This window comes from Dipteris shenzhenensis, chromosome 18 (genome assembly GCF_047967505.1).
Source record: "Dipteris shenzhenensis isolate YYH24624 ecotype China chromosome 18, Dip_SZ_1.0, whole genome shotgun sequence".
NCBI lineage: Eukaryota > Viridiplantae > Streptophyta > Polypodiopsida > Gleicheniales > Dipteridaceae > Dipteris > Dipteris shenzhenensis.
Window position 1 is genome coordinate 25,581,655 of NC_141613.1, and position 22,603 is coordinate 25,604,257.

A 22,603-nucleotide genomic window follows, 5' to 3' on the forward strand; every position below is an offset into this window, starting at 1 on the left:
GGCAGCGCCATCTATTGTATCGGTTTTACAGTAATCGAATTTTTGATTCTCCATACTATCTGCTTTTCTCTCTTGCATACGAGATCCTATTATCTGTTGAGCACAGATGTTGTATTGTTTTCTTACAAAGATAACTATCATTAGAGGAAGTCTGAAGTAGAGCACGTAACATTCTCACTCTCCACTTAGCTAGTGTTACGTGCCTCTCCAACCTCGGGAAAATGGGAGTTTGGTCACTATAGTAAGTCAAGCTTTTAGGCTTGTAAGAGTAGAGTATAAGGTCATCATGAGGCTCTCCAAAGCTTCACATGCCAATAAGCCCAAACTTGCAAATCAAGTAGACCGTCTCTTCAAATCGAATAGGTTTGAAACGTTTATATAGTCTTGTTATTGTGAAAAGAACCTATATGCTTTTAGTGGTTTAGTCAAAAGCTTAAGGGCATAAGATGAAACCATATCAAGGGCTTAGATTCATGACACGTGGCTCAAGGGGATGTGAGAAAACCCAAACATCTCCCTCGGCTGCCTGCCGTAAATATGGTGTGCATGGGTTGAGGTGGCAAGGCATGACCATGTGCCACCCTTCCATGTAAGAGGACCCATAGGTGTGTTGTACATAATCCATGGTAGTAATATTATAAAATGTTGAGGTGGCATGGTTCCTCCATGTGCCACCCCTCCACCTAAGCAGCCCCATGCCTGCATTTAGTGAGACATGGCCCAAGGACCATGGGAAAATAGGTGGAGATGGATATCATATTGGATTATTCCCTCCATGTAGGATAGGCCCATGTGGGGGGGTGTAGATAGTCCAAGAATGCAAGTTAAATAATGAGAAAAGTAGGATGAGGGGGCAAGATTCCTTGTGCCAACCCTCCACTTGTCCTCCTAGATGTTTGAACATATTATAAAATTAAGAAGGGACCAAGGGAGTATCTTAGACTTGGGATATGGGGTTTGATTTATGTAGAAAAATGAGGCAAAGGATTGTCGCACATAATTGAGAGTGCGTACCCACCTAGCCGACATGGGAGATTCCTCCACACACACCATGCATGTGGGAGGATGCCTTTATTGGGAGAGACCCCCTCTCTTGGCTATAAAAAGAAAGGGCTATTCCTTGATGTGACTCTCTCATTCTTGTATAGCTACCATGCTAGTATTTTGATTTCCCCCATTGTTCCTTTAAAATAAAGCATGACTCTCTTCCCTTGATGTCTCCATCTCTACATTCCATCTCCCATCATGTACATGCTCCTCTTCCCCCTCTCCCTTCCCCCTTGTGCCATAGTCTCGCTTTTCATTCCCACCCCTCTTAATCCCTTTTTCCCACCCATGTTAACGCTTCTCCCCTCACGTTCCCTTTCCCCCATGGCCCTTGAGCGTTGTCATGTCTAGCGTCTAGCCTCATGCCTTGATTTCTTTTTTGGTTAATAGAAATGGTGTGGCTGCTAGGATACGAATCTCCACGTATGAGGATCATGCCACCTTCGATAACTTGGTAGTTCTCTTGTGCAAATGCTCTCTAACCACCCCTCTTCTCATCCTACTCTCTCTCCTCTCCTCCCCTCTCTCTAGTTCCTCTTTTTCCCCACCTCTTTTTCTCCCTCTATTTCTCTCTCTTCTCTTCCTCTCCTCTCTTCCTAGTCTCTCTTCCTCTCCTCTCTCTCTCTCTCCTCTCTTCTCTCTCTAAAGAAATTGACCTCTCTCTCTCTCTCTCTCTCTCTCTCTCTCTCTCTCTCTCTCTCTCTCTCTCTCTCCTCTCCCCTCTCCTCTCTCTCTCACCCGCATTCTCTCCATCCACGCCTTGCCATCCGCACTGCCCTATGCCGCGCCACCATGTTGTTGTGCCATGTGCCTTGTGCCTCGCCATCCATGCTATGTCTGCCGTGCCGCCACCAATTTGTTGCTACCATTGCTTGCGCCACTGCACCACCACCACCTATGCTTACCACCGAGCACCGTCTTGCACCTGCACCACCTGCGCCTACCGCTGCCATGCCTGCACACTATTGTCGATCCCGTCGTCGTCGATGCCCATGCTGCCACCTCCGCACTCCATGCGCTGTGTTTGACCGCCTCACTATCCACTCCTCCCTCGCGCTTCATGCCCGCTGCCACTTCAATGCCTCCTTCTCCTTGCTTTGCATCCTACATCCTCTATGGCAACAAAGCTTTAGGGGGAGTATCTTTTTGCTGAGGTGGAATTTCTCGGTGCCGCAAAAAGGGGAAGTGTTCAGTTCTCCGAGCCCTTCACGAATGGCTGGTTAGAATAAAAAAGTATTCCTCCTAGGTAAAGAAGACATGTGAAAAGTGAGTCTCTTCAAGCGAATTCTCTCAAGCGGCCGACAAAATGCTAGAATCTAGTTGTTCATCTAACTCTGTCCCTTTGAAGGTCAAGAAGAAAAGAGTGTTCAAGAAAAAGGTCAAGGTGCAAGAAAAGCCAAGGAGCTATTACTATGATTACGCCAAGGAGCTAGGGTTCTCAAAATTCTTATGTAATAACATGCATTTATATGGTTAAGATGTTCCATCCTCGGAACTCCTTTGCTCCTAATCAACCTTTTGTTCCTCATCATGAACTTCATGTGGTAATTTTGTTTGGACACAGTGTGAATTTTCAACAAAATTCATTTATTTCTCACTGTTGGAGCTGGCATAGGCAAAACATGCTTTCTCTTGCTTATAGTCCAAGGCTTACTCCGGTTCACAATCGAACCATTTCAAGTGGATTATAAGCTACTACATGTATTGATGCTAGCTTACATAGGAAAAGAAGCTTACAACATAAATGGGCTTACTATACACTGTGCATTGCATTTACCATTACAAACAAAAAACTTAACCTCCCTCTTAAGGGCGAAGCTTGACATACTAATCTGTCTTTATGAACAATTACAACTTATTGTCTTTGATGAAATCTCATTAGTATGAAGATGCACTTTGGATCTCCTTTGGATTTTACAAACCTTCGCATGAGAACATTCAAAAGAAACCATTCAGAATACTTTCAAAATGTCGATGTCATCTGCTGTGGAGACTTATATCAAGCCAAACCAGTAAGCGACAGCTAGGTATTCAAACTAGAGGAAGACTCATTACAAACAATGGCAAACACATACTAGCTCACAAAGCCATGATGTTATGAACTCAAAAAAACAATGCATCAAAACAATATTGAGTTCATACAAACATTGAACTCTTTCAAACATACAAAGAAACAAATACAATACATAAACCAATGTTGCCTTCATGAGCCACCCAAAGACCATACTTTCCCCCACCTTTTACTATACCAAAGTTGAGACAAACAAGCATAACAACAAGGTATTCCATCAAGTAATAGGTAAAGAATACAATATCATAGCTGTAAGAAAACAATACAATGTCTGTGCTCAACCGATAACAGGATCTCGTATGCAAGAGAGAAAATAGATAGTATGGAGAATCAAAAATTTGATTACTGTAAAACTGATACAATAGATGGCGCTGCCTCCCAGCCGTGCGCTCCTGTGAAAGAATCTTTGATGGTCTGTTGGAAACAATAGAAGATGGAGGCTGGATGCTAAGGAATCAGGGTTGCTGTAGCTAGTGATGAAATGGGCTTCACGGGCTTGCTCTTATATAGCCACCACAAGTAGTCGGTTAAACCCAATTCGGTGACCGACCCAGTCCGCCCAAAACGGTCGACTGGGGCTCGGCCCCGAAACAGGCCACCGACCACATGATAGAACCAGTGCACAAAATGGAGCAACTAACCAACAGTCTCCATTCGGGATCATCTGGGGCTCCAAACGGGCCTGGCAACCCAAGAGTGGGCTACCCCGAGAAATGTTCCATCTACCCTTAGTGCGGTCAATCATGGGGTTCCTTCCTGCACTTGCATGTAGCCTAGTCGACAGTGTGCCAACTCTATCTGAAGCTGTCTAGCCATCAGGCACACATGGCCCCCATCTGGTGTCCAAACCAAGACCTACCGGATAACCGAGCTACTCAAATGCCTTCTCTTCATATGGGGGGCTAGTAGAGTTAGCTGGTTCCCACATAGTTAGATGATAGTGGAGCATTGATATCTAACACCCCTGCTCAATGTCCACCCACAAGTGAACTATACTTTTTCAGTCCAATGCCAAGTCGATGAAGATGCCTCTCCAACAAGTCTCTTCCAAGAGCCTTCGTGAAGATGTCCGTAGCATTCTCTGTAGTCAGACAGTACACCAAGTCAACCTCTCCATCCATGATGAGCTCATGTACAAAGTGATATTGAATCTCAATGTGTTTTGTGCGAGCGTGGAACACAGGGTTCTTCGCAATCCCCATGCAACTCTAATTGTCACATGATAACTGCATAGGCTTGTTTTTCAGTGCACCCATGTCCCCCAAAATCCTCCTCAACCACCACATTGCCTCGCAAGAAGCAAAGCATGCAAATTTGTACTCAGCCTTGGTAGAAGAAAGAGCAACTGTGGGTTGCTTCTTGCTGACCCATGACACAGCTCCAGATCCAAGTGAGAAACAATAACCTATCACTGATCTCCTGTTGTCCACGTCTCCTGCCCAATTTGAGTCACAGAATCCAGTCAAGGATGTTGCCCTTGGTATAGGTGATGCCATAATGCCTTTGATGTATTTTAGCTCCCACATCCCTGCCCTCCAATGGTTCTCTCGGGGTTATTCGAAAACCTGCTTAGTACACCAGTCGCAAAACTGATGTCCGACCGCGTGTTGCACAAGTAAATCAAACTGCCCACAAGCCTTCTGTACTTCGCTTCATCCACCAGTGGTGATGAATCCTCATTTGAGAGCTTCATGTCGACCTCCATAGGGGTACCATCTGTCTTGCACTCAGCCATGCCAAATGCCTTCAGTATCTCTCTAGCATACTTCAGCTGTGAAATGAAGATCAGTTTCGACTCTTGCCAAACTTCAATCCCCAAATAGAAATGCATCAGTCCAAGGTCTGTCATTTCAAACTCTCTTCCTAGCAAATGCTTTTTCTGCAAGATCTTCTCTTCATGGTTCCGTGTTATGACAAGGTCATCGACATAAAGGACCACGATCATACACTTGCCTCCTTCTCTGAAGATATAAAAATTTGCATCAGATGGGCTCCTCCTGAACCCGTTTTGCATTAAGTAGGCATCAATTCACTGGTACCACGCTCGTGGGGCCTGTTTCAGCCCGTAAAGTGCCTTCTTCAGTTTACAGACTTTACCTTCTGAACCAGGGATCTCAAAACCTGGTGGTTGTTCCACGTATACCTCCTCCTTGAGATCTCCATTCAGAAAGGCGGATTTTACATCCATCTGAAACACGGGCCAACTTCCCTAGGGAGCTAAAGACAAAACACTGCGAATTGTGTTTAATCCAGCTGTGGGAGCAAAAGTATCCTGATAATCAAAACCATGTACCTGTGTGAATCCTTTTGCCGTGAGCTGAGCCTTGTACTTATCCAACATGCTGTCAAACTTGTACTTGATATTGTACACCCACTTGGTGCCAATTACCTTGCGTTTTGGTGGTCGATCCACAAGGTCCCAAGTGTTGTTCTTCATTATGGAGCCATACTCCGACTGCATAGCCTCCATCCACCTATCATCACCCTGTGCCTCTTCAAGACACTTGGGTTGTTCAACACGGATCACCTCTGTCATCAACGCGTAGTTGACCAAGTGTTCCTACGCCCTTCTTTGCTCCTTTAATCTCTTGGACCGGCGGTGTTTGGATGGTTCCTCCTCAATGGCTGGAGGTTCTCTGCTATCCAAAAGCTGCTTTACCCACTTCGGGAATGGCCGTTGCCATTGTGGTTCTGCAGGCTCTTCTTCCTCTTCTTTATCTTGAATCCTCCCAAGCACCATTGGGGGAGTTCGATCTATTGTTGGTGGTTGTATTGGATGGATATCTTGGTCCTGGTTGTCTAGGAAGGAAGCATCCTCCTCCAATTGATGCGGCTGTTCTGAGAAGACCACATCGCAACTTACAATTACCTTCTTGGTAATAGGGTTATAGAGATGGTAACCTTCGCCTCTTCGCTGTAGCCCAAGAAAATACACTTCTAACTCTTCAGTTCCCATTTGGTCCTACAAAACAGTCACATCCAAAAACTCTGAAATGTGCAGCTGAAGGTTTCTTACTAGAAAAGGCCTGTAGTGGAGTCATCCCATTCACAGCCTTCGTGCAGCTATGATTTAGAATGTAAACTATAGTGTTACATGCTTCAGCCCAGAAAGTCTTTGGCAAATCTTTCCCTTTCATCATACTCCTGCCCATTTCGTAGATGATGTTCATCTTGCTTCACATACATCAGGCAGATCTGCAATTTCTGGTAGGTCTGCAATCATTCCACTTTTATGCATCTCCTTCAAAGAACTAAGGTTTAGATGACCAAACCTCTCATGCCACAGCTTAGTGTTCTTCACATCCGCTCGAGCACTGAAAGCTGAGAGTTCGTAGATGTTGTTGCACCGTGTACCTCTACCAATGACCTTCCCTTGAAGGTCCAGAATCTGTGCACCATTCCTATCGAATTGAACTTTGAGGTCCCGATCCGTGATCGCAGAAATGGACAACAAGTTCCTCTTGATATCTTGCACATAAAGAACATCGGACAACTGTTTTACAACTCCATCTGACTTGAGAGCAATCGTACCTTTTCCTTTTGCTGGACATTTTGCATCATTGCCGATAGCTACCAAGATGTCATTCCCTACTGGCTGTAAAGAGGTATACCAATCCTTCCAACTGGTCATGTGGCACGATGCACCGTTGTCAATAATCCATGGTTCATCCGCAGGTACATGAACTGCCTCCATGCAAATCTCCTCAATTGCTACAAACAGCTCTACTGGTACTGCCTGCACGTTGTTGCTGGACTCTTTCTTTACTCCATTCTTCTCATCTGCAATCTTCTTTCGACACTCATTCTACTTGTGCCCTGCCTTGTTGCAATAGAAGCACTTGATCTTCTTCTTTCTCTTTTTATCATCAGAAGAAGATGGGTTACCAAAGTCCTTACCCTTACCTTTCTTTGATCCAGCTGAGAAAGCCGAATCTTCTCCAACAGTCCTCATCTTTTGATGCATCTCCTCCTCCAGAAGCATTGCGCTGAAATCCTCAAAGTTGAGGGGCAGATTTCTGTTCTGCGTATTCAACGCCGTAACAAGACCATCGTACTTTGGTGGGAGAATCCGTATGCACCTCCGTGCTAGATTCTTGCTGGTGATGGTCATGCCAATCGCAGTCATCTGATCACACAAATTCTTCACCCTGGTGATGAACTTCTCTGCCGCTTCAGACTCAGATAGTTTCTCATTTGCAAGTTGAGTCTCCAGATTCTGAATCCGCATCTGATTCGTGGTCTCGTACTAATTTTTCAAGACCGTCCATGCTCCGCTGTGGTGACATGTTGAATTAACGCCATGATGGAATCACTTACACTACAGACAATAGAACATAGCGCATCTGCATTTCTTCTTGTCCACTTGAGAATCTCATCCGCAGTTGGTACTATCTGTTGTGCTACATTGGCCGGATTCAGTCTCGGAACCGGCTTCATGTCCACCCCAGTAGCAGTATCCCAAAGCTCATATGCACTTAGGATGGTCTTCATCTTGAACTTCCAGAGTGGATAGTTAGAGCCGTCCAACTTTCCGCTTTCGCTAAACGGTGGGATTCGCAGTCTTGCAGGCTGGGCCATCTCTCACAATCTACTCGCAAACAGAAACACGCTACCAAATCTTCTTGCTAGAGTCCAAGCTCTGATACCATGTAAGAAAACAATACAACATGTGTGCTCAATAGATAACAGGATTTCGTATGCAAGAGAAAATAGATTGTATGGAGAATCAAAATTTTGATTACTGTAAAACTGGGCTGGATGCTAAGGAATCAGGGTTGCTGTAGCCAGTGATGAAATGGGCCTCACGGGCTTGCTCTTATATAGCCACCACAAGTAGTCGGTTAGACCCGATTGGGTGATCGACCCAGTCCGCCCAAAACGGTCAACTGGGGGCAAAATAGGCCACTGACCACATGATAGATCCAGTGCACAAAACGGAGCAACTAACCTATGCTGTCCGTTTGGCCCAAAGCCATCCGAGATCATTTGGGGCTCCAAACAGGCCCCGCAACCCGAGAGGGTTCCTAGGGAAATGCTTCGTCTACCCTCAGTGTGGTTAGTCATCGGATGCCTTCCGGCACTTGCATGTAGCCTAGTCGGCAGTGTGCCAACTCTATCTGAAGCCGTCCAGCCATCAGGCCACATTTAGCCCCCATCTGGTGTCCAAACCAGGACCTACCAAATAACCGACCTTTTCAAATGCCTTCTCTTCATATGGGGGGCTTACAAGTAGAGTTAGTTGGTTCCCACATAGTTACACGAGAGTGGAGCATTGATATCTAACAATAGCAATCAATACTTTCAATGGTGGCAGTTGTATCTCATCTAAAATTTTAGAAAATCCTTAAGCAACAGATGAATTACAAACTATACAAATCAAAGAAGGAATGCTAGTTAAATTATGTGCAGGGAACATTAACCAACAAGATGGATTAGTTAATGGAGCAGTTGGAGTTCTTATGAGCATGTCCACCTATGACAATAACGAGATTGTGTGGATTCAATTTCAGAACCCGGAGTGAAACCTGACAAAACAACTCTCATGCACATACTACAAACATTAATCACAAATAGATACCCATATTTTGAGTTACAAGGGAAATACAAATTGGCCTTTCTAAAACAAATATCCTTACTTGACAGCAAGTCTCGATCCAAGCAACTGCTGCTAGAACAATATGCAGAGCACAGGGTCTAACGATGGATAAACTAGCTTTCTCACCAGTAGGAATTTGCATGCACGGCCTTGTGTACATAGCACTTTCATGTGTAAAAAACATAGAAAACCTTTACTTCAACCACTCCAACAACAACATCTCCATGTAGACAAAGATGTTCACAAAGAAATGGAAAGACTAACGACTCAATCAAAATGGGAGACATTAAATGACAAACTCCATCAACACACAGACACAATTGTACTGATACAATCTTTAAACACCAGGTCATTACATAAATACAAAGATGATATACAAGCCACAAAGTCACTTATAAACTCTAATATTATATGTTTACAAGAAACAAGAACCGAACACTGTCAACCATATCTAGCATTCGACTTCCAATATATAGACAATCACAATAGTTGTATCCTACAACGGAACAACATTTTCATTGAAAAAATAGACAAAATTTCACTACACAGAATTGAAATCACGACATCTAAAATGAAAACAAAACATGAAACATATGAAATTATAAATGTATATAGACCACCATCCGAAAACACAAAAACATTTTTTCAATTACTATGCAAAAAATTATCACAGCAACTGCTGACACACAAAAACTAATTCTCATAGGAGACTTCAACATTGACGTGCTTCAAAAAACAAAAAATCACAAACGCTGCAAGACATTATGAACACTTTCAGCTACACACTACAATGCCATCATATCACAACAATATATGGGTGAGAACTAGATAACATTTGGACTAGCATGCCTAACAAAAATAATGACTGTGGATCTGCATATTGATATTGGTCAAACCATTCTATGATCTACATACAAGTCTATAATTAACTCCCTAGAACAGCCTTTTTTTTTTTAAAATAGCAAACCCAACAATTGATTTGAGAAAAAAGCCAACTTAAAGCAAGATAAACAAAAAGTATATCAATTTACTCATAAAACAATTCTACCTTTACTTTGCATACATAACACACTAAGAAAATATAATCCTTTCACTACCTACCCCTCAATAATAACTAAGTACACAGCTCCATAAATTCACCAAACTCAACCAAATCAATACCTTCATCCATGTACCGTAATCCATACACCTTCCACTGACCTTATACCAACCTCACCCTTCTCAAAGCAGGGCCTCAATGGATCCTCCACCTTGTTTTAAAAATGAAAATTCAAAGTTTGGAAGGCAAGTGGGCACTATTTTGCTATGAACATTGGCAACCGCACTGGGAATTGGTATGCAATGTAGATGGGTCATGATCATTCTAGTACGCTTGCATTGTTTCAAAGAAATAACTTGTCAGAGATGCGTTGTCCAAATGTGGTTGATTTGAGACCCGTATTGTAGAGGTCTTGTTCACTACAAATGACTTTCTTCCATGAGATTTTGTAGTTGCAATTACTTTTGAGAATTTTGTATCATACTAATATTGAAATATACTAGCACAAAAGTTGGAAACAGTGATGGCTTTTGTTATAGAACTCATGCGACTACTTGTAGGAAACTTTGGAGGCTTCATGCTTTATATAGTATATTGCCAGTATAAACATCACTTGCCTTGGATTCAGTCGAAAGTGCACCATGATCATTTCGAGTCCTATCATTGTAAATGTTTCATGTGAAACTAAACAAAGCCTCTGTTTGTATAAAAGTGATGTACCCATTCCTACAAATGCTATAATAGTAGCAAACATCGTTGTGTTGATATAGTCTTCGAAGTCCATAGTTATGGTTTCGTTAATACAAAGAAAGTTGAAGGCTTGGATGTTATCGTTTGCATTGATATCCTCAGAATGCAGTTGCTGTAAAGAGCAAACTTCTTTAGCGTTTGTATAATGATAAGTGTTCGGCTCTAGTTTTTGAGACGAAGGACATCGAATTGCCAAGCTGTAGTTGTAAGGAGTCTTTCCATCTCAGTGGTGGCCACAGCTATATCAACATGGAAATATTTGCTATTCAAGCATTTGAGGAGATAAAGGTTTTCTTTAGAATGTACTCTTGAGAGTGTTCAGTATTGTATATGCAATGCCGTGTTGTGGACGACTTGTGGGTTCAAAACACAACATTTCTCGGGGGGGTCACTATGTATAAACCCTCTATATCACGTGCGTTCAAGGCCTATATTTAAAATCCCTTATCTGTAAATTTTTTCATTAATAAAATGTACCCCTTTTCTATAGAAATATGTAAATTTTTTCCAAAACTATTTTAAATAGTCCTTTATGTATTTTTATTTCTATAAATTTTAGGAATAAAAAATATCCTTCTTTTGAACTCATGTGATAGGTTTACATATGACGACTGACCCCCCCGAGCAATGTTTCTAGTGTTGAGCCATGTGCACAGTGGATAGTTCTTGCTAAATCCGGTTGAATTGGAAATGATGTTTGTGAAATGGCATAGTTGCTATTGCTCCCTATTTGTATTTTCTTTGTGATTGGCAACATTGCAATCCAGGATTTTTCAATATGACTTTCGTACAAGTGTCGAGTTTGTTGACCTATGCATGCTCTCATGGTAGGACTAAACAATTGCACCCACTTAATTGCATTTGAGTTGGATATTGTATAGATTTGAAGTGGGCGTCGACCCCATGCACAAGACCCATCAACTGTGTTCTAGTTCTTTAGTTTTATTTCTTTATGCAAGCCAGTAGTCTTGTTGGCGTTGGGGTCATTCAGTAAGGAAAGAGGAGGGAAAGAGTGCTTGGGCAATTGCCATGTCTTTTATCCACTATTTGGAAAGTGTAAATATTACCGCCTGTATCTTGGAACACCATTTCATTATGCGCATGCACCAGTTTGTTTGTGCAAAATAGATGAGGTAGGTCCGTCAAGTCTAGTGGTGGCTTATGGTAACATATTGAATGGATTGTGTCAATGTCTTGCTAACTACAGTGTGTTTGTTCAGAATTTGTTTAAGATGTTAGTGAACAATCAATCAATTTGGCGCATGACAGTGGTGAGTTGGTAGCACTTGATCCATTTTTTCCACAAAAAAAAATTTAAAGGGTTTTGTTGTTGGAATACCCACTTATCATGCACGAGGTAATTGGTATAGGTCTCATGTTATTGTGACGTTCAAGCCCCCAAATGGAATGTTGTGAATGTGCTTGATGGCAAGTAACCACTTATCCACAAAGTTAAGTATGTGTTTTCAATGACTAATACCCCGCCTAGGATAAGCCCAAGTAACCACTTATCCACAAAGTTAAGTGTGTGTTTTCAATGAGTGATACGTCGCCTAGGATAAGCCCCCAAACAGAATGTTGTGAATGTGCTTGATGGCGAGTAACCGCTTATCCACAAAGTTAGGTATGTGTTTTCCAATGAGTGATACCCCACCTAGGATAACATTTCGAAGGTCCAAGTATTGCTTTGTGAGCTTGTCTAGTTTGTCAGCCTACTAATTCAGGTAAATTTTTGCAATTTATCAATATATTCAATGTGGAATGGAGAGCTACGCCATTCATATGGCAAGTGGCCCTTCCTGTGTAAGCCATTTTTAATATTTTTGTAGTCAATGGGTCAGAGGTAGAACCTTTATTATATGGATGCAATAGCTCTTGGTGAAGAGCACGTATAATAGTCATCTTGCCAATTCTAGCCCGTCTAGCTAAGAATATATATATTGGCTCATTTGGCCTTTTTTTTTCCACATTAAGCCTCACACACATGCCTCTGTTTAGCATTCAGTCACCATACCTTGGAGTAATGCTCTTATGTACATATTAATCCTGCTGGTGGATGTAGGTATTGGTAAGTGTCAGCACCTTCTCTTTTTTTATTGTTTCTTGTCTCTAGATAAGGAATGTCAATTGGTTTATCTCAACACAATAGTAATGTGTCATGTCTACCATATCAGATAAGTCAAACAAAATAGCATTATTGAACCTTTCAACCCATACATTATCATTTGCATTCATAGCCATCTCATGCACCTTTTGCTTGAAGTTTGCCCAAGCTTCGGCATTTTCATCATCTAGATCTATCTCAAAATTGATTTTTTTTTAAGCACCCCGTTAATCCAATGGGTGTGTTTGTTGTAACCATCTTGCCATGTTTCGCGTGGCCATTTTAAAGTTTCCAAATGATTCATGGTAAGGAACGTAAAGCATTAATTGTTCCCTAGAATAGTTTTCTCGGTCTAGATGTTGATCGAAATGTGTGAACCTAATCACCTATGGTTTCTTTAGCCTTTTGTAGGTTGTCTTGTTGTCTCCCTCTTGTATTCCAATACGAATTTTGCAAACAAAATTAGCTTGAGTCCTATTGGTCGTGCGACATGGCGATTTGTAATTAAAGCAGTCATTGAGTAATGTTTGCAAGACTTTATTAGGTTATAGCATAGTTGCGTGTACTGCAATGGTGCTGTATTTATGAACTATACAATATGAGAAGCATGGTGCATTGGCAGTGAAAGGATTCTGTAGACTGCCTGTTGCACCAACATCTATTGTAAGTTTAAAAATGTAGCTCCCATTTTCTTAATTAATTCAACCATGTCATTGATGTCTTGGTCTGATTTCTTGATTATATCGCAAGAGGCTTTAATTATTGAGTTGTCTACCTTTGTGAGATATGAAGTGCAACATGCATCCATTGCATATGGATCTAATATGAATTGAGCATCAGTGTTGGCATCCCATAATGGTGCCAGCAACTTTGCAAATAGGTTTGTCCAAGCATTTGATGGCTTCCTCGCAAACAATATATATATTCTTCCTTGTGTTGGTCTTAATTTATTAGAAAATTTTGTGAAACTGTGTAATGAAGTAGAGGCTATGTCGTTCACCTCCCTATACACACTCACAAGATTAGATTTGATATGCAAGGAGTTGTCATGGAGAGGTTCCAAGATTGTTGCTTCATTTATTGGTGGTATTGGGAAATGAAATATGCATATTACCTTACCTTTCTTTGGGCATGCGCGTGTATGTATATGGCAAACTCATAGACAAATGCTACATCCTAAGATATGTATTAATCTACAAAGCGTGTTATCAACTCACTTGATGTGTATCGAAAGTAGGGGGCCCCTCCACCCAAAGCATGGCGTGATCATGCTCGCTCCCACAGTTCTGAAATTTGATTGCAAAGAAGAAATCCATGAGCTTCCCAAAGAACTGTGAATAACTTTTAAAAGCTTCCTCAAGGCTTTTATGTGGTGATTATAATACTGAGCACAATATCATCATACTATACACCCAGCTACTAAAGACTTGCAACATCATATATGCAAAATTATTAGTTAAGCCTTTCTCTCATCCTCCCCTTTCTTGAATGTGTCCAAATAGACCTCCCTATACACACTCACAAGATTAGATTTGATCTGCAAGGAGTTGTCATGGAGAGGTTCCATGATTGTTGATTCATTTATTGGTGGTGTTGGGAGATGAAATATGCATATTACCTTACCTTTCTTTGGGCATCCGCATGTATGTATATGGCAAACTCATAGAGAAATGCTAGATTGAAGATATGTATTAATCTACAAAGCGTGTTATCAACTCACTTGATTTGTCATCAAAAGTAGGGGGCCCCTCCACCCAAAGCATGGCGTGATCATGCTTGCTCTCATAGTTCTAAAATTTGATTGCAAAGAAGAAATCCATCATCTTCCCAAAGAACTGTGAATAACCTTTAAAAGCTTCCTCAAGGCTTTTATGCGGTGATCATAATACCAAGCACAATATCATCATACTATACACCCAGCAACTAAAGACTTGCAACATCATATATGCAAAATTATTAGTTAAGCCTTTCTCTCATCCTCCCCTTTCTTGAATGTGTCCAATAGAATAGACCAAGGTAACTATGGCAAAAAATCACATGCAAAAATTTAAGCAGGGCTTCATTACATTGTACTTTCTCCATTGACTACATACAATTACAAGGATCAATGTCTCACGAGGACCCTCTCATTTGTTGAATGTATCCAATAGAATAGAACAAGGTAGCAATGGAAAAACATCATATGTAAAAATTAAAGCAGGGCTACATTGCAATCCACTTCCTGAGTTGGCCACATACAACCATTAGGATTGTTGCCTTGCAAGGAAAACAAGCGACAAGCAACATCCAGAGACATTCACCTACTAGGGTTCTCTTTAAGCATGCCTATTGAGATGTGCTTAATTAGCCTAATATTGGTTTCCTAGTGATTATGGCACGACGAAACCTTAAACTATGCAGCATATTGTCTTCTACATAGTGACTACATTTACAAAGCCTTGATAGTATCTAGCCTAGCAAAAATTTATCTGTCGCAACCATCCAAGATCTTTTGGTTTCCCCATCAAATACTTCTCGTGCTCATCATCCTCATTGAAGAAACTCTCTGGTTGCATGGCTCTGTCTGTACAGAAACCTAAAATTGGAACACATTCAGTGCCATTGAAAATTCTTGAATTTCTCTTGTGGTACAATATTACAAAAAAGGTTTCGACAGTGTGCAAAGTAAGGGGCACACCAACTCAAATATGAATAATTTACATCAACCCATGCAACGATTCCAAATTGCAAATAGTAGCTACTGCATTTAAATATGGCAACGTCCCTATGTCCGATGGGACTTCATCAACATGGAATGATAGTATCTCCTTTTGGGGTAGGTCCCGTAAGTAGGGCAAGTCTTCAATGATATAAAGGGCCATCACAATAGCTATACTCCGGCATGGTGCACCCATGGACCTCTGAATGAGACTTCATGTCATTGTTTTACCCTATAGAGTAGAGTAAACACAAATCAATACACAACTCAAACTCTCAAATTCACATTGTATTCTACATCATCTATCATCCTAGTAGATAAACTTGCTAACTAGACAGCACATGCAAACTGCACGAGTCATTCTAGTAAGGCCTTACAAGAAATCAACCATTAATCATTGACAAATTCCACACATACTAACAAAGGATGCACTTAATCACTATAGATATACTATAACACTTGAATTCCATGTGCCATCTAAGCAAACGCTTTTGGGAATGCCCCAAAGAAGATGGAAGTGACACGCATTCATCAATTATTTTTCCCCCTTTTTTTGCAAAAGAAAAAATTACTAGAAAGAGTGTAGATTCATTTATTGTTCAACCTCTGACATAGAGCGCTTTTAAAAAAACCAATTAAAATAAAATCAAGACCATCTCTTAACCATACATATACAGTAATGCTTAGATGAAAGACACGTACATTTTCTTATGTGTAAGAGCACTTTTTAAAAAAATTGGAAGAAAACCAAACATATCACTACTTGCAAGCCCCATGTGCCACTCAAAAAAATTCCTACCAATACTTAAAAGTGCATTGAATCGCACATATACCCTAACACATGAATCCCATGTGCCGTTTGAGAAAACCCTTTTGCAAGAATACCCCAAAGCAGATAGAGCTAACATGTATTCTTTAATGAACCATCTGAAAGAAAAGAACTACTGGGAAGAGAACACATTGACCAACACCTATAAATCCCATGTGCCATTTGAGCAAACCCTTGTAAGGATACCCCAAAGTAGATGGAAGATGTAGGCATCTTCTTACGTGTTATTTAAGGACACTTTAGCACCAAAACATAGCTTTGAAAAATTCATTGGAAGAAAAGAAAGCACATCACCACTTGCGAGCCCCATGTGGCACAACCTCTACCAGTACTTAAAAGTTCATTTAATCATACATATACCCTAACACATGAATCCCATGTTCTTAGCAAAACCTTTCGAGAATACCCCAAAGTATATGGAACTAATACGTAGTCTTCAATGAACCATTTGAAAGAAAAAAACTACTGGGAAGAGAACATGCACATTCATTGGCCAGCACCTTTGAGTCCCATGTGCCATCTAAGCAGACCCTTGTAGGGTTACCCCAAAGTAGATGGAAGATGTAGGCATCTTATTACATGTTATTTAAGAAGACTTTAGCATGGAAACATAGAGAACAAAAAAATATAGGCACACATGCATCCAAGGATATTATTTATGCACCAACCTTGTTAACCACCATTCAAATATGCTAACAAATTGCCTTTAGAGTAAAGAAGCATTCTTAAGTTAATCTTGACCCATGTTTCATTAGAAAATCCCATCCTCACATGGTGAGTTATTTCGAGCCCTTCTCATAGTAGCGATAAGCTAGCCATCCACCCATCATTAATTTGCCCTCAACAATACATCAAGAAAGACTTGGAGAGTGTTGCAAGTGACCATCTCCTCCTCCCTTTGAATTTCTGTCAAAGTTTTCCGTCCGTCAAGTTTTCACCACCACCCCCCCTCCTCCACCCTGCCCCCCCTGCCTACCCCCCTTCCCCCCCCCCCCCCCACCTCCACACCCCCCCTAACCACCCCCTCCCACCTCCACCTTCCCCCCCCCCCCCCCCCTCCACACCCCCCCCCCCTCCACCACCACACACCCCCTTCTCCACCCAACCCCCCCCCTTCCCCCCTCCACCCCCACCCCTTCTCCACCCCCCCCTTCTCTCCACTCCCCACCCCTCCCCTCCACCCCCCCCCTCGTTCTCCACCCGTCCCCATTCTCCACCCCCCCTCCCCCCCGTCCTCCACCCCTCCCCGATGTTCTCCACCCTCCACCACTATTCCCCCCCCCCCCCCCCCCCACTTCTCCACCCCACCCCATCCATCCCCCCTCCATCCCCCAACCCCCCCCCAACCCCGCTCCCCCCCCCCCTCACCACCCCCCTCCCCCCCCTCTTCTCCACACCCATCCCCCCCCTCTCCACCCCACCCCACCCCTCCCTCTCACCCCCCCTATTAAATAGACCCTACCTAACTCTGCATAGTGCCCATAGCAACAATAGGGTGCAACCGATCACTGACGACAACGAAACTATCCGCACGGCGGTGCCTACCACGTCCAACCATGCCTCACCATGCCCTGCCTATTGAGACAACTCTGTGTTTCTCCACCCGCTTCATCGGTGCTACTCCACCAGCCTCTACTTCGCCCTCCATCGGCACTGTGCACCTCCACCCGCGCACCGCTTACTTGTGGCTAGTGCCACCCGCCCCATCTCCTTCTCTCCCGGTGCCTCCATTCTACTCCTCCTCGTCCATTTGGTGGCCAAATTGGACCCCGTTTGAACCACTGTTTCACATATGGAAACATCAAGCTACAGGGAATTTTTCCATCCCATTTCACACCATTTTGGCATCCCTAGAACTCGTTAATTTGTGTCCCTATGTGGGCCCATTTTTGTACTAATTCACTCTTAAAGTTTCATCGTGGACCTTGGATTGATGATCCGTCTACACCGGCACATTTCCCTACACACGTGAGACAATCCTAGGCACATGATTAACATGACACTCCCTACAGCACTAACGAATCTCTAACCCCCTTAACACAACTACATCAACACCCGCACTTGCAGCAAAGACAGCTGTACCACCTCTCGCCAAATCTGCATGCAACTACGCTCTGGCCAATGCCTCCGATAACCCTCTGCCTCGATTCCCCCCTTGAAATTCAAGAAATCCCTTTGACTCCCGCCATGACATGACATGGTCGAGCGCCATCGTAATGATGGGGATCTTGAACTCGATGCGGAGGGGAACAATTTCTTTAACCCTCGCAACATTTTGGCAACATTAATACTAATCAAGGCAGGCTCCCCCTAGACAAACTCGAACTTCCCGATTCCTCTAGCATTTTGATGCCACATGCCGAGCGGCTGGAGATTAATCCAATGAAACCAAGGTCACTTGGTTCCCCATGGCCTTAACCGATGAAGCCATAGAATGGTACCTCAACCTCCTAGTGGAAGAAAGAGCCACATGGGATCTACTGCAAATAGAATTCAAGAGGTGCTTTCAAATGGAGAGACTACAAGATGATCCCGCTCTCCAACTAAGCAAGCTCGAATAAGATTGCCTAGCAAATGTACGCACATACCTGGGCAAGATGAAACGCTTAATTACCAAATGTGACCCACACCGCGATGCTAAGTACCTCATGGCCTGGTTCATTTGCAGGCCTAGGGAAGAAAATTCACAAAGACATGAAAAAGATTAGCAGTTACGAAACATTCAATGCTACTCATTCGACAACCATTGACATCGAGGATGGCATGGCTGACTCTGACACCAGCAGTGATGACTGAAGAGCTAATGCACAAGATAAAGCACTCTAAAAAGGGAAAATCCAAGTCCATTGCCAAAATGTCTAATAAAGATCGCCTAGAAACCATGACCATGAATCTAAAAGAAGAAATAATGCAAGCCATGAAACAAAGGCTTCAGATGTCTCAGCCGCCACCACAAACTTATCCATGGTGAGAAAATGTATTGTGTCCACAGTGCATGGCCAATCATACAACAAATGAATGCCTGATCCTAAGAGCCAAGATCACTACACAAGCAAATCCACAACCAAGGTTGTGGTGCCATATCTACATAATCAATGGCCATGATGAAAATAGTTGCATCCAACAATACCAATCGCCACCCATCCCAATGTACAAGCAACTGGCACTTGCATAAGCACCCCCAACTCTTAGGCTGAACCATGTTCCTGTCCGGATCCAAGTTTGGACCCAAGTTTCACAATTACTCAGGAATCCAGATCCACGACCGTATCCAAAAGCACCAAATCCAGCTCCTTCGACAATTCCAATACAACAACTTCAAGCCGAGGAGCTGGATTTGCCATTCGAGTATGAAGCTGAGTACTCGTGTACTATGTGGAAGGCGCAAAAGGTTTAATACTAGTCTATGCAAATCAAGTTCGGCCCAATACATATCAAATGCTAATCAAGTGCTACGGTTGTGGAGCAAATCACCAGATCGTAGAGTGCCCTCAACATGGTAGCCCTGCTACTTCCCAACCACTCTGCAGAGATTGGGGCGTAGGCCATGCCTGTATGGATTTTCCCAAGAAAAATAAGGTCCCACAACAAAATGAGGCTAAGCCTGATGTCCGAATTGGCATTATTGGGGTGGACCATCAAAGTCTAGCATCGACAAGCGTAATATCACAACCTGTGAATGTAATTACATGCCAGCAAAAAGAGGCCACCAAGGACCCTAATATTCCAATTCAATCAAGATAACTTCTTTAAAAGAAAGCACAAGTGCCTCTACCCCCGCCAAGCAATGAGCAACCAAGCTCATCCACATCAGCTCCCAAGCCTCAAATAAAAGAAGCTCCATACCCGAATGCAAAAGTGGAGAAGGCTCAATTTGAAGCACTTCAACAATGGGTAATATCACAACCTGTGAATGTAATTACATGCTAGCAAAAAGAGGCCACCAAGGACCCTAATATTCCAATTCAATCAAGATAACTTCTTTGAAAGAAAGCACAAGTGCCTCTACCCCTGCCAAGCAATGAGCAACCAAGCTCATTCACATCAGCTCCCAAGCCTCAAATAAAAGAAGCTCCATACTCAAATGCAAAAGTGGAGAAGGCTTGATTTGAAGCACTTTAACAATGGGTACAAAAGGAATAAGCTCAATTTGAGGTTAAGAAGCAAGCACAAGATCCAATCCTTGACTTGGCCCCATCGAGTATTGATACTCCACTCTATTCCAACAACAAAATCTGCAACATAATGTACTGCCACACCAACTTGAAGGAGCCGCACTCTCTAGCATTCTAAGTTGCCCTGTGTCGATTCCCATTGGAATCCTATAACGGAGTTTTCCCAATCTCTGGGAGAGTTTCAAAGGCTGGATGGAACTCGTAAATCCTCCTCCACCTATGGAAGACATAGAAGATATCCGTGTGAAGATGGGTGAGAGAGATGACATATGCAACATCACTGTGCCTTTGATCCACAAGGCATATGATGAAGTCCAAGCCATAGTGGACGGTGGAGCAAGTGTAAATGTCCTATCCAAGGAGCTCTATGATGAATGGGGTCTCCCACCAATGCAAAATCCTAACTTAAACATATGCCTTGCCGATGATTCACGAGCAAAACCCTTGGGAATAGTGAATGGCATCTCAACAAAAGTTGCAAGAGTCCAGTTTTTCCTTCAATTCACAATCTTGGATCTCCCCGACCGCAACATATACTGCGCTCTCGCCGCACCGCGAAGGGCCTCTCAATCTGAAGCAGTGCACTCCTGCACTTCTGGCTGTGCTACCTGCAGAGATTTGCTCCCAAACTCGAAATAGGAGAGCTACACTGGTCCTCTTACCAGGACACCACAAACTTGGCTAGCTTTCTTGAGCTCCTTACCACGAACAAGGCTCTGATACCATGTAAAGAAAGAGGGAGAGAGATAGGAGACTCAAGTTCAGCTTTCTTCACAACACACAAAAGAGAGAGGACACAAGGTTGGAGGGTGAAGCCTTTCTTCACTTTTGCACACAACAACAATACAATAGAATAGGGAAATACCCTATATGTCAAAACCTAGAATACGTGGTTCATATGTGAACCCAAACCAAAAACATACGTGGTAGTCTAACTACACCACGAGTACAACTAACATAGGCGGTGACATAAATGATAGTCATCCAGGAGATATATCGGGGGTAGAGCTTGATATCTCAACACAAGCCGTGAAGGTCTCAAAGGTAGCAACACAAGAACTTGTGTCTCCTTGAGATACACCACCACAAGAACCTGCTGACAAACTGAACGAAGCATGCCAGCCCCAAGGTACCAAGTACAAACTAGCACTATGAAAGGTCTGACTCAACATAAATCTTGCTAAGGGAAGCCAAGAAGCAACGCAAGGACCGACCCCTCCCCTGCGAGGTGTCACACAAGAACCTCCCTCTGATTCTGAAGGCAAACCCTCCAAAGTACCACCTCTGACGATACCAACCCACTCAAGAAAGCAAGGGTCTACACCAAGGGCAGTCACACAAGAACCCTCTTTCCCCAAGAAGACGAGCCACACCACAACAACTAAGCCCAATGCCAATGTGCCTCTGGCGTCCAATGTAAAAAACAAGTTTGACACTTACTCTGTGAATTTTTACATGCTATGCAGCAGTAGTACATGCTGCACCCATAGCCCACCAGTCCCTGCCGAACACACACACACACCCCCATGGTCACCACTAGGTGATTAGAATCAGTACGTCCATTTTTGCATTTGTTCACCATCTTGCATGCTGACCTCACACTCTGTCCCGCATCGTACAAGTGCACTCTACTCACTCACTCTCCCACTCACCTTCACACCCCCCCTCTTTTCCTTTTACTTCTTACTCACTCACTCTCCCACTCACCTTCACACCCCCCCTCTTTTCCTTTTACTTCTTTACACAGTCAGTATCCCACCGGTCGTCGCCATAGAAGTATCCCGCTGACCGTTGCCCTTCAAAAATCCCCCCGACCATTGCCATCGTTAGATCACACCGATCATCGCCATCTCTTATCTCATCTTCTGCCACCATAAAAGTATCCCGCCCATCGTTGCCAAAGAAGTACCACACCAACTGTCGCCATTGCTAGATCGCACCAATCACCGCTAAAGGAAAATTCTCCTGGCCGTCGCCATCATCAAATCACACTGACCGTTGCCATAATTCCTCCAAACGTACAATAGCAACACTAATGCTAGCATCTTGTGAGATGCAGCAAGCAATCCCCACCACTACCAAATCAATCAGGACGTGGTATGAACAGCCTTCAACCTGTCGGTCATCGTCGGTGAGAAGTACTCCAAGAAGAAGAAGCTGGACGCCCATAGCATGGTCTATCACTATGATCACCAAAAGAGCAAGGGCCGACTCCAGTTCATAGCCATTCACAAGCTCAAGGTGGAGAGGCTAGCAAGAGCCTTGCAATGGCTCACACAAGTCAAGCACATAGA